This window comes from Mytilus californianus, unplaced genomic scaffold (assembly GCF_021869535.1).
Source record: "Mytilus californianus isolate M0D057914Y unplaced genomic scaffold, xbMytCali1.0.p SCAF_7, whole genome shotgun sequence".
Lineage (NCBI taxonomy): Eukaryota > Metazoa > Mollusca > Bivalvia > Mytilida > Mytilidae > Mytilus > Mytilus californianus.
This window is the reverse complement of record NW_026262723.1, coordinates 26,030,007-26,044,243: the sequence shown is the minus strand read 5'-3', so window position 1 is coordinate 26,044,243 and position 14,237 is coordinate 26,030,007. Positions and strand designations below refer to the sequence as shown.

The 14,237-nt window shown below is 32.7% G+C and overlaps 2 protein-coding genes across 4 annotated transcripts in view; both read left to right on the top strand.

The window, feature by feature from the left end:
• The window catches only part of LOC127708906 (uncharacterized), an 82,081-nt gene that overhangs the window by 32,561 nt on the left and 35,283 nt on the right, over positions 1–14,237 (top strand). The window lies entirely within an intron of this gene.
• The window catches only part of LOC127708907 (uncharacterized), a 46,394-nt gene that overhangs the window by 17,072 nt on the left and 15,085 nt on the right, over positions 1–14,237 (top strand). The gene's annotated exons all lie outside the window — the stretch shown is intronic.

The following is a 14,237-nucleotide window of genomic DNA, read 5'->3' as shown; positions in this document are numbered from 1 at the left end:
AATTTCATTTCGTTCTGTTTAGTATCTTATTAAATATTTCCGTATTGTTTGCAACAAGGGGAAATCTTTTATTATTCAAAATGGCTGTTGATATGTTGTCAAAAATGTCTTTTGTTTTGATGTTGTTGATGGAGGCAGGTTTGTACATTTTTTTTAATTAAGAGTTTCAGGAAAAACAAATGAAACATCGGTCAACGATTATAAAAAAGGGTATGATGGAAACTTCCAATGAAATGGCATTGCTCGACACAACCAACCTAACTTATCTTATCTCGGCATATTTCATCGAAGCATGAGGAACAAGAGCATGAACTGCATGAATTGTTTGTTCGCTGAAAACACACATTTTGTTGGAATCGAACTTAATTAGAAATTAACCAAAACTGTTTTTTTTTTAAATCTTCACATATTTTGTTATCAAATACAAGTAGATTTTACTGCTAACTTAGCTTTAAGAATGTACACCTCTGAGGAGCCAAACATTTTTAGAATTAAACTTTTTTTCTTAACCTGATTTTGTGGTTTATATGACTGTAAGAAAGTAACTGATGGTGAAAAAATCATATGGTGGTGCACTTTTTTCTTTTCTACGACCATTTGAAAGTACCCATTTTCTATGATTTTCACATTTTTCATCAATGTTTACCCATAGAATTTCGTTTTCAATGCACCCATCTAACATACGGCTAAATCATATATCATTCGAAAGCATTTCATCTGTACTATCTTTTTTGCCCGGTTGTCAACTATTCGTACGGTGCAATTTCTGTCAAATCACGATTAAAGGTCAAGGACGAACAATTTCTTTTTTTACAGGACGTCAACATTTTTGCATAGTCTGTCTTCTAAATAATAAAAGTTCTGTTTGGAAATATGACAAATTTTAGAACAGGGACTAAATAGTCAATTGTCAAACGCATTTTAAAATATTAATGACGTATTTTTAATAATTATTGCCTTTTTCCTGAAATCCCGGTGAAAAGGATAAAAATGAGAGAATACCAAAATATTTATCTGTGATCCAATTGTTAATCACAATAAAACCAAAATGTCGTCATTCACCTCAAACGCTAACCAAACTTTTAAACAGACTTATTCAGAAGTGATATATTAACGATACGGTTGTCAAGTCATTCAAGATGGTATTTTTGGAATTAATATTGATTCACTCATAGGGTCTTTGCGTCGGAAATAAAAACATTTATTCTGAAACCAGCTATTGACATGAAACGGGATGTGTTCTCCTCGTATATTTTCTGATGGTATGATACTAAACCCCTTACAAGAGGGATCGTGCTTGATTTTCATATGATGAAGACATAATATTTCAATCAGTGTAATTGCGGTCTGGAACTGGCATGTCAGTAACTGCTAGAAGTCCTTTGTTAATTTATGTTCATCATTATCATTTTGCTAAGATTTTTCTGTTACCTTGACTTACATCGGACTCGGACTTCTTTTAAACTGAGTTTTACTGTGCGTATTGCTGTTTTTTATTCCACCTTGGCTAGAAGTTTAAGGGGAGGGTTGAGATCTCATAAAAAAATTTAACCCCGCCGCATTTTTGCATCAGTCCCTAGTCAAAAAGCTTTAGTCTTTGCTAGCCTTGTATGTGTGTTTAAATTTTGGTGCATTTATAGGTTTCGGAGTTTAGTGTGACGTCCATTTTCGCTGAGCTAGTATACAATTTTATAGGAGCCAGCTGAAGCCCTCCTCCGGGTACGGAACTTTCTCGCTGTGTTGAAGACCAATTGGTGGCCTTCGGCTATTTTTTGGCTCTTTGTTCGGATTGTTGTCTCTTTGACACATTCCCCGTTTCCATTCTCAATTTTTAATATGTACAATGGCTTTGGTGGTTTAATAAGTTGGTATGTCACTTTTGAAGGATTCCAGGGTTTCAGATATACCTATTGTTTCAGGTAGTGAAATCCAGTCAGAAATGGTGTTTGAATAAAAAAAAGTAATTATAGAAGTCTTTATTAGCCCTTTGCTGAAATGTATGTTGCCCCCTAGTACGTCTATCAGATTATCTTAAATTGTCCTTAAGAACTTCTACTAACCAAATTAATTTTTTATAGCATTGTACATCTATTTTTTTCTCCTATTATGTAAACTGTCCCATTGTAAAGAATTTATTATGTTGGTTAAACATTTTTCCGGGAGCCCAACCGATCCCTAACCTGGGAGAGTGATGTAAAAACTTTAAATTTACTTTTAAACGTAAAGCTTCAGCGGTCATCATTTGTCTTAAATTTACACATAATGGGCATATCAAAAGGACATGATGTTCATCTTCTATAATACAATTAAAACCTGTCATCTCATGTACTTCCTTTCTATTATACCTTCTATTTTCTGTTTTAAGGGTAGCTATTCCACATCTTAAGCGTACAAAAATTTACTTCAACCTATGTTTAATTGTCAGAATATTTTTAAAATAAATTTCAGTCGATAATCGTGTTGAAACAATTTGTAAGTCCTCAACTTACTTCTCTCTATATAAGCAACAACTCTTGTACACTAATCTGCTTTAATGTTTTAAAATATGTCTTTCTCAATTAGTTTCATAATATTTTTGTTTAAAGCACTTATATCAAAATCAGTATATCGCTCATAATTATATATTTTTAACATTTCTATAAATTTCTATGGATCTTTTATGTTTTATCTATATTTTTAGCACGGTTGAAAATAAAAGGATAATACATAACTTTATAATGAATGTTTAACACTTTGGAATTGTGAATATATAAGATTCTAAATAAATATCATATATCAAATACTTTATCATTTTTAGGGTCAAGAGTGTGGTCCGGTCGCCATACGAAGCTTAACGTCACCAAATATTGAATAGGTTGTTAACTCTTTAGAGATCAAGATGACAATAAAATAGATACATTACCTGACAAAGATTATGTATGGACACCATTCTACCAATCTAAAGTTGTTCTTTTTTCGAGGAATGGAATATATAGTTCGAAAATGTCTAACAAAAGTTTGGAATGTCAGCTAAGTAAGTTGTCGTCTTTATAGATAAACCTTACATAGAAATAAAATAAAAAATGTGGTATGATTGCCAATGAGACAACTCTCAACCACATACCAAATGACGTAGAAGTTAACATATATGTGTGACTGTATGGTCTTTAAGAATGAGCAAAATTCATACCACATAGTAAGTTTAAAAAGGTCTCGAAATGAAAAATATAAAACCAGTTCAAACTAGAAACCTAACAACTTAAATGATGAAGACGTTATGTATGTTCATTTCAACATATGAATATTAAACTTTTTATTATTAATTGTAGTTTCTGATATACCACGCACTAATTGAAATACAAACTTTTTGAAATATCTGTTTCACAGGTGACGACGAATAGGTTCCAGTTGTCGTAACCAAAGCATCAATTCTATAAAATAAGAATTCTCCAGGTTTATTTTTGCGTGTACATGTATGTTCATTTGAACATATGAATATTAAACTTTTTTTCATTAATTGCAGTTTCTTATATACCACGCACTAATTGAAAAAAAAAAACTTTTTGAAATATCTGTTTCACAGGTGACGACGAATAGGTTCCAGTTGTCGTAACCACAATCCCGTCATCTTTTCCTTGAATGTAAACTACCAAAAAAAAACAAATCACTGGTTTGTACTTTCACGAATGACACGACGGGTGCCACAAGTTAAGCAGGATCCGCTTACCCTTCCAAAACCCACGAGATCACGCTGATGGATTTATGTTACATAGTCATACTGATCTATTTAGTTGAGGCAATCAAAACTGTCTTTCCATTTTCTTCTTATGCTGTGCTATGATACACTAGGTTAGGATAGGGATTAGCGCTTACATGCATGTTAAACTCCGCCGCGTGCACTTTCTTTAAATGCCTGTCCCAAGTCAGGAACCTGTAGTTCAATGGTTGTCGTTGTTTCACGTGTGTTATATTTGTTTTTATACGCCCGTCAAAATTTTGACGGGACGTATTATGTTATACAAATGTCGTCTGTCCGTCTGTCCGTCTGTCTGTCCGGCGTAAACATGTCGCACCGTAACTTAAGAACGAATTATCCAAATTTCATGAAACTTAACATAGTTGTTTCTAATGATGGTCAAACGATCTGTATACTTTTTGGTGAAAATAAGATTAAAACTTTTGAGTAACGGGACTTAGTAACTAAAACAGGTGTGTGTATTTTTTTCACATGTCGCGCGGTATCTCAAAAACAATTTATGATTATTGCATAAAAATTCACACACAAGACGACGGGCGTATCATGCGCTTTGGGGCAGCTGTTTATAGATTATTTAGCTATAAACTAGACCATTAGTTTTCTCATTTGAATTGTTTCACATTTTCACGTGGTGGTCTTTTGTAGCCAACTATACGGTGTGTTGAAGGCTGTACGGTCGCCTATGATTTCTTGCATCCACTGCATTTAAACTATGGTGGATAATTTTCTCATTGGCAATCACACCACATCTAACTTTATTTCAAGTTCTATGTTGTGTTTTGTATGCTGTAAAATTATTTATCTTTTGTACGCATACCTACCCCTGAACCCTCTTTTCGGAAACTCGAGCAAAAGCCCTTGATCCACAATAAAAAAAAAAAAATAGAACTCATATTAGATAACTCGAATTTCAACTCTTAATCTTAATCCAAATGAGACTCAAATAAGGGTTTACCTCGAACTCTACGCCAAAAGGTGACTCAAATTTAAAGTTGAAGTCCAATTGTAATTCGGAACTCTATCTTTAAATGTGACTCAAACTCGAAGTTCAACTCGAAATTTGGTATGTGGTTGAGAGTTGTCTCATTGGCAATCATACCACATTTCTTTATTTCTATATAATATTTTTTTAATGCATCTAATATTACGGAATTAAACTGTTTTGACATGATCAATTTGTAAACCTCCATGAATGGTTATAAAACTTGTATAGGAGTTATTCTTCAAGATCAAGATAAAAGCATCTACAGAAAAACATGTTTTCCTCCGTTAAGTGTACCGGTTAATGCAGTCAGTCAACATTTAATTTACGCTTTTACACTGACAGCAGAATTATCCGGCGAGACATAGGGTTAATAAGAATCTTTATTTTTTTTTAATTTACAGCTTCCATTTGAGATTTAAGGAACAAATGGCAGGACCAAATGGTTAGGGATATGTCCGAATTACTGTAAATTTTTTTAGTACTTTTTTTCTTATTTTTGTCTGTCGTTTTTTCTTTTTTTCATACCAAATAACTCTGAACAACAACTTGAACTTTAATTTGAACTTTAACTTAATGGATAGCGGTACTCATCCAAAGCGCATTACACAAACGACATATTGAAATCGGTCTAAAAATAGAACATATTTTTTCCAAAATGGTCACGTGGTTTTACCTCGTAGAAGTAATGGGATAACCACATCAAAGAATGACATGACCACATCATACTGAAACAAACACCTCATGTAGTGTAAAATCGTCAAATTTTGAAACATCATTACGTAATGTTAAAGCCATATAAAGAATTGGCAAATCATCATTAAGAAATAACAAAACCACATCATGTAATGGAACAACTACATTACGTCAAGTCACATACACATCAAGTAATGTTAAAACCACATTGCCTAATGACACAACCACATTAAATAATGGTGAAACCACATCGAGTAATGACAAAACCATATTAAGTAATGACAATACTATATCAAGTCAATACGAAACCATATCATGTAATATCGGAATATCATTAAGTAATGACTTTTCCATATTGAGTTATATCAAAACATCATAACGTAATGTCAAAATCATATTATGTAAAGACAAACTATCATCAAGTAATAACAAAACAACATAACGTAATATCAGAGTTCCACATAAGACAGCTGTGGCGTTCCATATATATTCTATCTCAAAACACTTTTTTACAGGAAAATTACACGATTTCGATTCTGTGTGTATTTTCGTAAATGATAGTGATTTCATAATTCATCTGCAATGTAACTTGACAAGGCCCAAGTGTACATTGCTACAAGATAAAGGTATGATCATTAAAAATATTGAAGGTGAAAAAAAATAGTACACAGAAGAAAGTTTTATAAGATTCGTTATTTTCAATATAATTGCGATTATTTTAAGAATTATTTTCCCCTTTCATCAATCTGGTTATTTTCTGTTTTACTTTGTATTTAAGGAATGTCGAAATCAAAAATCAGTTTACAACTCTACTATTTTCAGTTGATTGACCTCTTTGTCTCATAACATTTCATATGCATGTTTAAGAAACTAATTGCGACGAAAAGTGATAAAATGGATACAAACAAGTCAAAATGTATTTTTTAAACGATTTACTAGCAAGAAACAATATTGAAAGGAAATTATTTTCAAATAATGATTCCAAAATAGGACAAGCAGAAAAACAAATGTTTGTGTTTTTGGCTTTATTGATGACTTACGGTCAAGGTACAGTGAATAGGTTTGGTCGACAGTTGTCTCATTGGCATTCATACCACTTTACCTTATGTTTATATTGAACAGGTTTTGGTAATATTGTGCATACAACTTTGTCTTGTTAAATGTTCAACTATAGCTTAAAATCGAAAAAAATAGTAATCTCTATTTTTTCTGCATCTCTGTATAGAAAGTTTCTAAATTTGGCGGAAAACGTTCTAAAATTTGTCTTAAAATCATAAAATCTCCAATTATTAATGCAGAGATTCTTCTTTACAATTGATATTGTGTTGATACATAAATTTCCACTGAAATGATGAAAAAAAAAAATGATAGGGTCACCGACTTTGTGTTTACGGTATACATCATCTATTGTCATTCAAAGTGTTGTTCTAGGTGAAAAAATATCACCAAACGTTGAAAAAGGTGTGACGTCATCATATTGTTCATTACCATCTAGGTAACACATTGGTTGATACACCAACAATAAAGTCGCTGACCCTTCACATTTTTATTTTTATCAAACAGAAATGTCTATATCAATAGAATATCAAATCTAAAGAAAAGTCGATGAATTTGATAATTCTAAGACAAATCTAAGAAATGTTTTTACCAATTTCATGTGCATTCTATACCAATGTTGATTTTTTTTTTTAGAAGAATTCATTCAATGATATTTAAAATTTGAAAAATTAAAAAATCTGCAAAACAACCAATTTACTGTAACTTTTCCGTAAGATGTTTTTTGTCTGGTGGCTGATATATTCCGGAATCCTTAATCTAATATAAACGTTGACGAGTGCATACACATCGCAATGAGACCAACATTACAGACATGGAATCATGCATATTCTCTAAGAAGATAATTATTTTTTCACAATAACGTTAATAACATTGTTGGTGCTTGCTTATTTATTGTATTGCTGGGGTTCGCGTTGTTCATTCCTAAGTGTTCTATGTATTGTTTTGTGGACTAATTTTTCTTACCATTATTTTTCGGTTTTCATCATGACGTAGTCAGTTACCCTTCGACCTATAAAGTTTTGAATGACCAATTGGTATATTCCGCGTCCTTTTTTTTCATTTTTCATTTTTTGGAAGAATAATAAAAAGTTTACCGTATTTTCAATAACTTTTTGGAAACCTAATAATTTCAAGTGGAGCTTCTTATTTTTTCTATTTCTTTTTTATTTTTGTCATCATTTTACCATGATAAAAATTAATTTCTTAATATATATTTCATTAGGTTAAATCCTGGTATCTCTTTCACCAACTCGATCGTGGACCCTACCTTATTAAAATGTATTTCCTTAATCGCAGGTTATTATAAATTCTGAATAAAAGGCAACATCTTGGAAAATATTAACATGTCAAATGAAAGCAGGAAACATCGTTTAAAATTAGCCTATCAATATTGAATACATATAAACACGACAGAACATACGACTATAACTACTAACATCATACGATTAGTTTTTTTCAGTGAAACTAGAAATGGAATATTAAGTTCAATTTGGTTCTAATATAAATGTTTTATTATATTAAGACATCTGCAGGACTTCAGCAAAACAAATTAACCCTGCGACAGACTATAATTTATGCAACCAAATGACAATGGGCCCGAAATATTCGTCCGATCAACAAACAGATACGAAAAAAAATCTCAACAACAATAAAAACAGATCCAGAACGCCAGAGTGTATCAATAAATCCAGATGTGACTCTGAAATATGAACTTAATACAACCAACAGCACTTTCATCTTCGAAAACTCAGTATTTGTGTTTCATATAGGTACTGTAGATATAGACATATGCATAGTTTACTTCAAAGTTATATCTTAGTACTTAGGATTAGTTTTTACTTTAAAATGTTATCCACAATGCATAATCTGGAGGATCATTTTCTTCAAGATAATCGATCCATAAATAAATGAAATAAACACTTTGAAAATCTCAGGCGTCTGGACATAACGGGATTGATAAATGTATATTAAAAAACTGCATCTCATTTAATGTTTATGTATTGCCCCCTATTTTAACTATTTTATTCTTGTGGGAAAAAAATGGTGTCAGTTTTAATGAAAGAAAATTTGTTTTAAATTCGCCTGTATCCTCATCTGTATGTTCTGTTGTATATTTATTTATCCCATTAGTAATACAGGTATCAAGTTCGTGTTATGATGCTTTTCCTATATATACAACTCCGTATAAGATAATACTATAAAACCTCGTTGAATTACTACACTGAGACCTTGTGATACGGATTAAATCAACTGAACAAAAAAAAAAGAAAACCTATTTTAAACTTTGTAGGAATACGGTAAATAAATTAACAAATTGTTTGGAAACTAGTTTAATACACCGTAAAAAAGATAATTGTTTTTATTTTTATACGTGCTATGACATTTTGGTTTATTTGTCCTTGTTTATTTCTTACAGGCATCGCAATAAGTGTGTCTTGTTTAGTAATTTTAATTGCCAGCTTAGGTTGCTGTTTTAACAGACCAAGGAGGTATGTATCTATCTTGAACATGACAAACTGTTTTGTCTTAATCACATTATCTGTAACATTTTATGGGTCTGACGTCACTATATATATTATAAAATATACTACTTATGAGCAAAATACCTTTGAAGGTCAACAGTAAAATGTAAATTGTCAATAATCATATTTAGCTATTGTCGATATTTAGACGGCTGCAATGTATACTTTCTCGATTTCATTTTGTGTTTTTAATATAGTAAAGGATGTGCATGACGTCATAAAACTTATTTGTTCTTTTGTCTGAACATTATTTCTACTCTTTAAAATCAAATATACAAGTAAGATATGTGTATACATCAAAAAGATCACAACCAAAAGACAAAAATAAGTAAAAGACATATTAAGGTTAACATATATCAGTATTTGGTTTATTTTATATAGGGGAACATATACCATGTATATATATACCATGTATACAAACAGTTGTTGGCATGACACAGGTTATGTTCTTATCATATATTTTATGACGGTATAATACTAGACTCCTAACAGGAGGGATTGTGCCTGATATTCATATGATGCAGACATAAACTTTGAATCAGTTTAATTGAGGTCTGGAGCTGGCATGTCAGTAACTGTTAGTAGTCTGTTGTTATTTATGTATTATTGTCATTTTGTTTATTTTCTTTTGTTTCCTATTCTGACATCGGACTCGGACTTCTCTTATACTGAGTTTTACTACATTGGCTAGAGGATTAGGGGGAGGGTTGAGATATTAAAAAAACATGTTTAACCCCGCCGCATTTTTGCGCCTGTCCCAAGTCAGGAGCCTCTGGCCTTTGTTAGTCTTGTATCATTTTAATTTTAGTTTCCTGTGTATAATTTGTATGACGTCCATTATCACTGAACTAGTATACATATTTGTTAAGGGGCCAGCTGAAGGACGCCTCCGGGTGCGGATGTTTCTCGCTGCATTGAAAACCCATTGGTGGCCTTTGGCTGTTTTCTGCTCTATGGTCAGGTTGTTGTCTCTTTGACACATTCCCCATTTCCATTCTCAATTTTATTTCCCATTTTAAGGTCTGAAGAAATCATTGTCATGGCCGTTGAAGGACACTCACCTAAGAACATATCAAGTGCTGTTTTGGCTGAAAACAATTTCGATCCTATAGATAAAGCCTCCAAATCTAATGAAGTGGAAGGACCGCGTTTCTCTGCATCACAATCTTGTCAAAACACAAATTGTCAAAAGACGGAAAACGGTGAATATCACCATCTTAATTTCACATTGCGATCTGAAACAACTAAACGCTTTGCAGACAACAGTGAATACGACCATACCAGAGCTAATGTGGTCAGTGTTTTCGAGCAGCTGTGGGACACGGCAACGTCTAAAGTAAACAAATTGTTTTTTTCAGATTAGCAAAAGAGTTGTACAAAAAGGTCAAAATATGCGCAAATCCCTAATCAAAAGGCGCGCAGCACGATCTGGTAGTCCAAAATTAAAATGCCGAGCAAGTGAGTATTGTGATGCTTGGAAAACACAATTGAACAATCAACAGTTCGTATTCGATTCTAATGTGGATAATCAAAGTAATATAAGTATAGACGTAGCAAATTCTACCGTCGATTCCAACAAAGATGAGCCTGAATTTAGAAGAACTGACAGTGCATTTCCGGTTTTACCATATTCAGAGAGAACAAACGTTAAAAGTACACACATTTATGACGAACTAGACGACAGAGAATGTCTTTAAGAGAAAGACTCTTGCATATGATTTCAATAAAACCACTTAAAATGCCATTTAATATATAACTCGATTTAAGAGGATCTAGAAGCAAATCTAAAATTTATTCTTTAGCAACACCTATTGATGAAATAAACGAGAGTGTAGCTTAAATTGTTTAATTTTAAATACATGAATTAAAATATATATCTGGGAGTCAGTGTAGATTTTCCAATGATTAATTATGTCATGAATACCAGCCTTACCAACGTATTACACTGAACAAAACGCTGTATTTTCATCAATTTAGTCTGAAACGAGTGTAATCCGGAAAAGGAAATCAACGAAACAAAAACGATTTTTGTTTTCCTTTAACTAATCAAGATATAAATTCCAATAAATAAAATAAAATCACACTTTTACGTGTTTTGACTTGAGTTTTTTCGTACGTTTTTTTTCCTTTTTGTTGGTGTTGTTAGCATGGTTCCATTAAACAAAACAAATGTTTTATAAGTTTTGATTTCTATATAAACATTACTTTGTCACGGCTGGTAATCTACACACGCAGAACAACCGGTTCTGCAATGAAAACCGTGAGAGGATTTTCCGGTTATGCTTGAGTGGAGTAATTGTCACCGCTTCAAAAGGTATGTACATTTCTAAATCGCAATTTTCTAATTCAACTGATCAAAGTATTGAAAATCGGAGAATGCTATGCTGTGGCGAATACTTTAACGAAGAGACACATTTATCGTTTATTGTTGTGCATGGAGTAAAACTCCTACAAAATCAATCGTCCCACGAGTAATTGCCGAAAAAAGTGACATTTAAATTTTGAGATGGTTCTATTAACAGACCTAAAAGTTCAGATTTAGTTTTTTTTCTGTCAACGGGATTGAATGTCGTTTTGGGCGGCGTGTACGCTGTCCGAAGTTGATAGACGTCTTAATAAATCTAAAAACTGCCAATTTTCATTATTTCATGCGTGAGGGGATCGGTTCTGATTGAGGACATCGTGAATGCGTGAGGGGAAGTGAAATCATATCTTTATATCGAAAAATGCAATAATCACTTCAAAGAAAGGCTAGTAACTTGCATAGTTTTATTGAAGTTCATACTAAATATATAAATTGACAATGGAAATGGAAATGGCTACAACGTAAATATAAGTGTTTTAGATTTATGATTGATTTTCTCGTGTGCATGTATTAAGACTTTTAATCTATGTTTTAGATGGATTGAACACGCCACCATTGCCTGCAGTGTGATAAGTCATAAACTCAACGTCCAAAGCTGAACTTCCATGCAAAGCTGGTACATGAAAACACACTAGACACAAAGTGCAGCTTCTGTGACAAGACATTTTCATCTCAAGATAATAAAAGAAGGCATGAATCTGTGGTCCGCATGGGAGCCAAGCCTTTTCAGTGTAACACAAATGATTTTCAGGAGGAATTTTCAACTTCTTTTACTATCTTTAGATGAAAAAGTCTTGTCACAGTAGCTGCACTTTGTGTCTAGTGTGTTTTTATGTAACAACTTTGCATGGAAGTTCGGCTTTGGACGTTGAGTTTATGACTTATCACACTGCAGGCAATAGTGGCGTGTTCAATCCATCTAAAACATAGATTAAAGTCTTAATACATGCACATGAGAAAAAAACATAGTCAATCATAAATCTAAACCACTTATATTTACGTTTTAGCCATTTCCATTTCCATTGTCAATTTATATTTAGTATGAACTTCAATAAAACTATGCAAGTTACTTGCCTTAAAGTTTCTTTGAAGTGATTATTGCATTTTTCGATATAAAGATATGATTGCACTTCCCCTCACGCATTCACGATGTCCTCAATCAGAACCAATCCCCTCACGCATGAAATAATGAAAATTGGCAGTTTTTAGATTTATTAAGACGTCTATCAACTTCGGACAGCGTACACGCCGCCCAAAACGACATTCAATCCCGTTGACAGAAAAAAAAACTAAATCTGAACTTGTAGGTCTGTTAATAGAACCATCTCAAGATTTAAATGTCACTTTTTTCGGCAATTACTCGTGGGACGATTGATTTTGTAGGAGTTTTACTCCATGCACAACAATAAATGATACATGTTTCTCTTTGTTAAAGTATTCACCACAGCATAGCATTCTCCGATTTTCAATATTTTGATCAGTTGAATTAGAAAATTGCGATTTAGAAATGTACATACCTTTTGAAGCGGTGACAATTACTCCACTCAAGCATAACCGGAAAATCCTCTCACGGTTTTCATTGCAGAACCGATTGTTCTGCGTGTGTAGATTACCAGCCGTGTTTGTGTATATAAAGATAATAAAGCATCACTTAATAGCTATTTAATATTTTCTGCATTTAACATGTTGTAATTATGTTCAGGTTCTTTGTTGTCATTGCACAAGTTTGCTTCTCCAAGCACCATCTATAACATTACTGTATGGATCTTAACTAGATAACAACAACCGATATTAGTGTGTAGGACGTCATATGTTCATTACATCAGTTTGAAATTTTTCCTTCACTTACCGTCCGTCGTAAGTCATCGTCATCCATCGGTGTCAATCGTCATCCGTCGTCAGTTATCTTTAACAAAAATCTTCTCCTCTGAGACTACTTGGCCAATTTGAACCAAACTTTGCAACAACATCATTGGTGTAACTCGTTTGAAAAAGTGTCCGATGACTTCGGTTGTCAACCAACATTATGTGTAATTTTGACTTTAATCTTGAAAACTATAATAGATAGAGAGAAACTGTACAATAAATCATTTTTGTAAAACATTATCAGCAAGACAAGAATCTTAAATACGTCAACATGGATAAAAGTGTCAGTCGACTCCATATTTTAGGTATTGACATTCAATAACCATGTTTACCTTTTCATGTTTTTGCCTTTTACCTTGTAAACTATTATGAATAGAGAGAAACTTTAAATAGCATATATTCATGTGCACGTCACATTTCCAAACCCTCGTCCGTGGTTGTCTTTATTAATGTCTAAATTATTGATGCAGCATTATAAAAATGTGTAAAAATAAGGAGATTTGGTAATATTGCCTATGAGACAACTTTCCATGAGACTTCAAGTTGCGAAGATAAAAGCAAATATAGGTCACCGTACGGCCTTCAAAAATGAAAAAAGCTCATACCGTATAGTCAACTATAAATATCCCTTTTTTGTGTTTTAATCAAAACTATGGAAGATAGAGAGATACTGAAACAGAAAAAATATCAGGACCACAACATCAACAACAAAGAGATTTTAATCGTAAATTACTGTCTAGTCTAAATTGTCAGAGAGTGCCCAATGTTGAAGATGCACATATACATAGGTAAGCCACATAGGGCCTTTAGAGCCTCTAGGTTATATTATAGTATCACCAGACCAGTTAACGTTGTCAGCACTTCTGTGTTGACATGAATTGTCTTTGATATTGTCATAACTATAACTTAACGGTTTATAAAACTTTGAATTTTTCGAAATACTAAGGATGTTCTTGCCCAGGAATAGTTATCTTAGCTGCAAAACCATTCCGATTTTTGGGTTCTCAATGC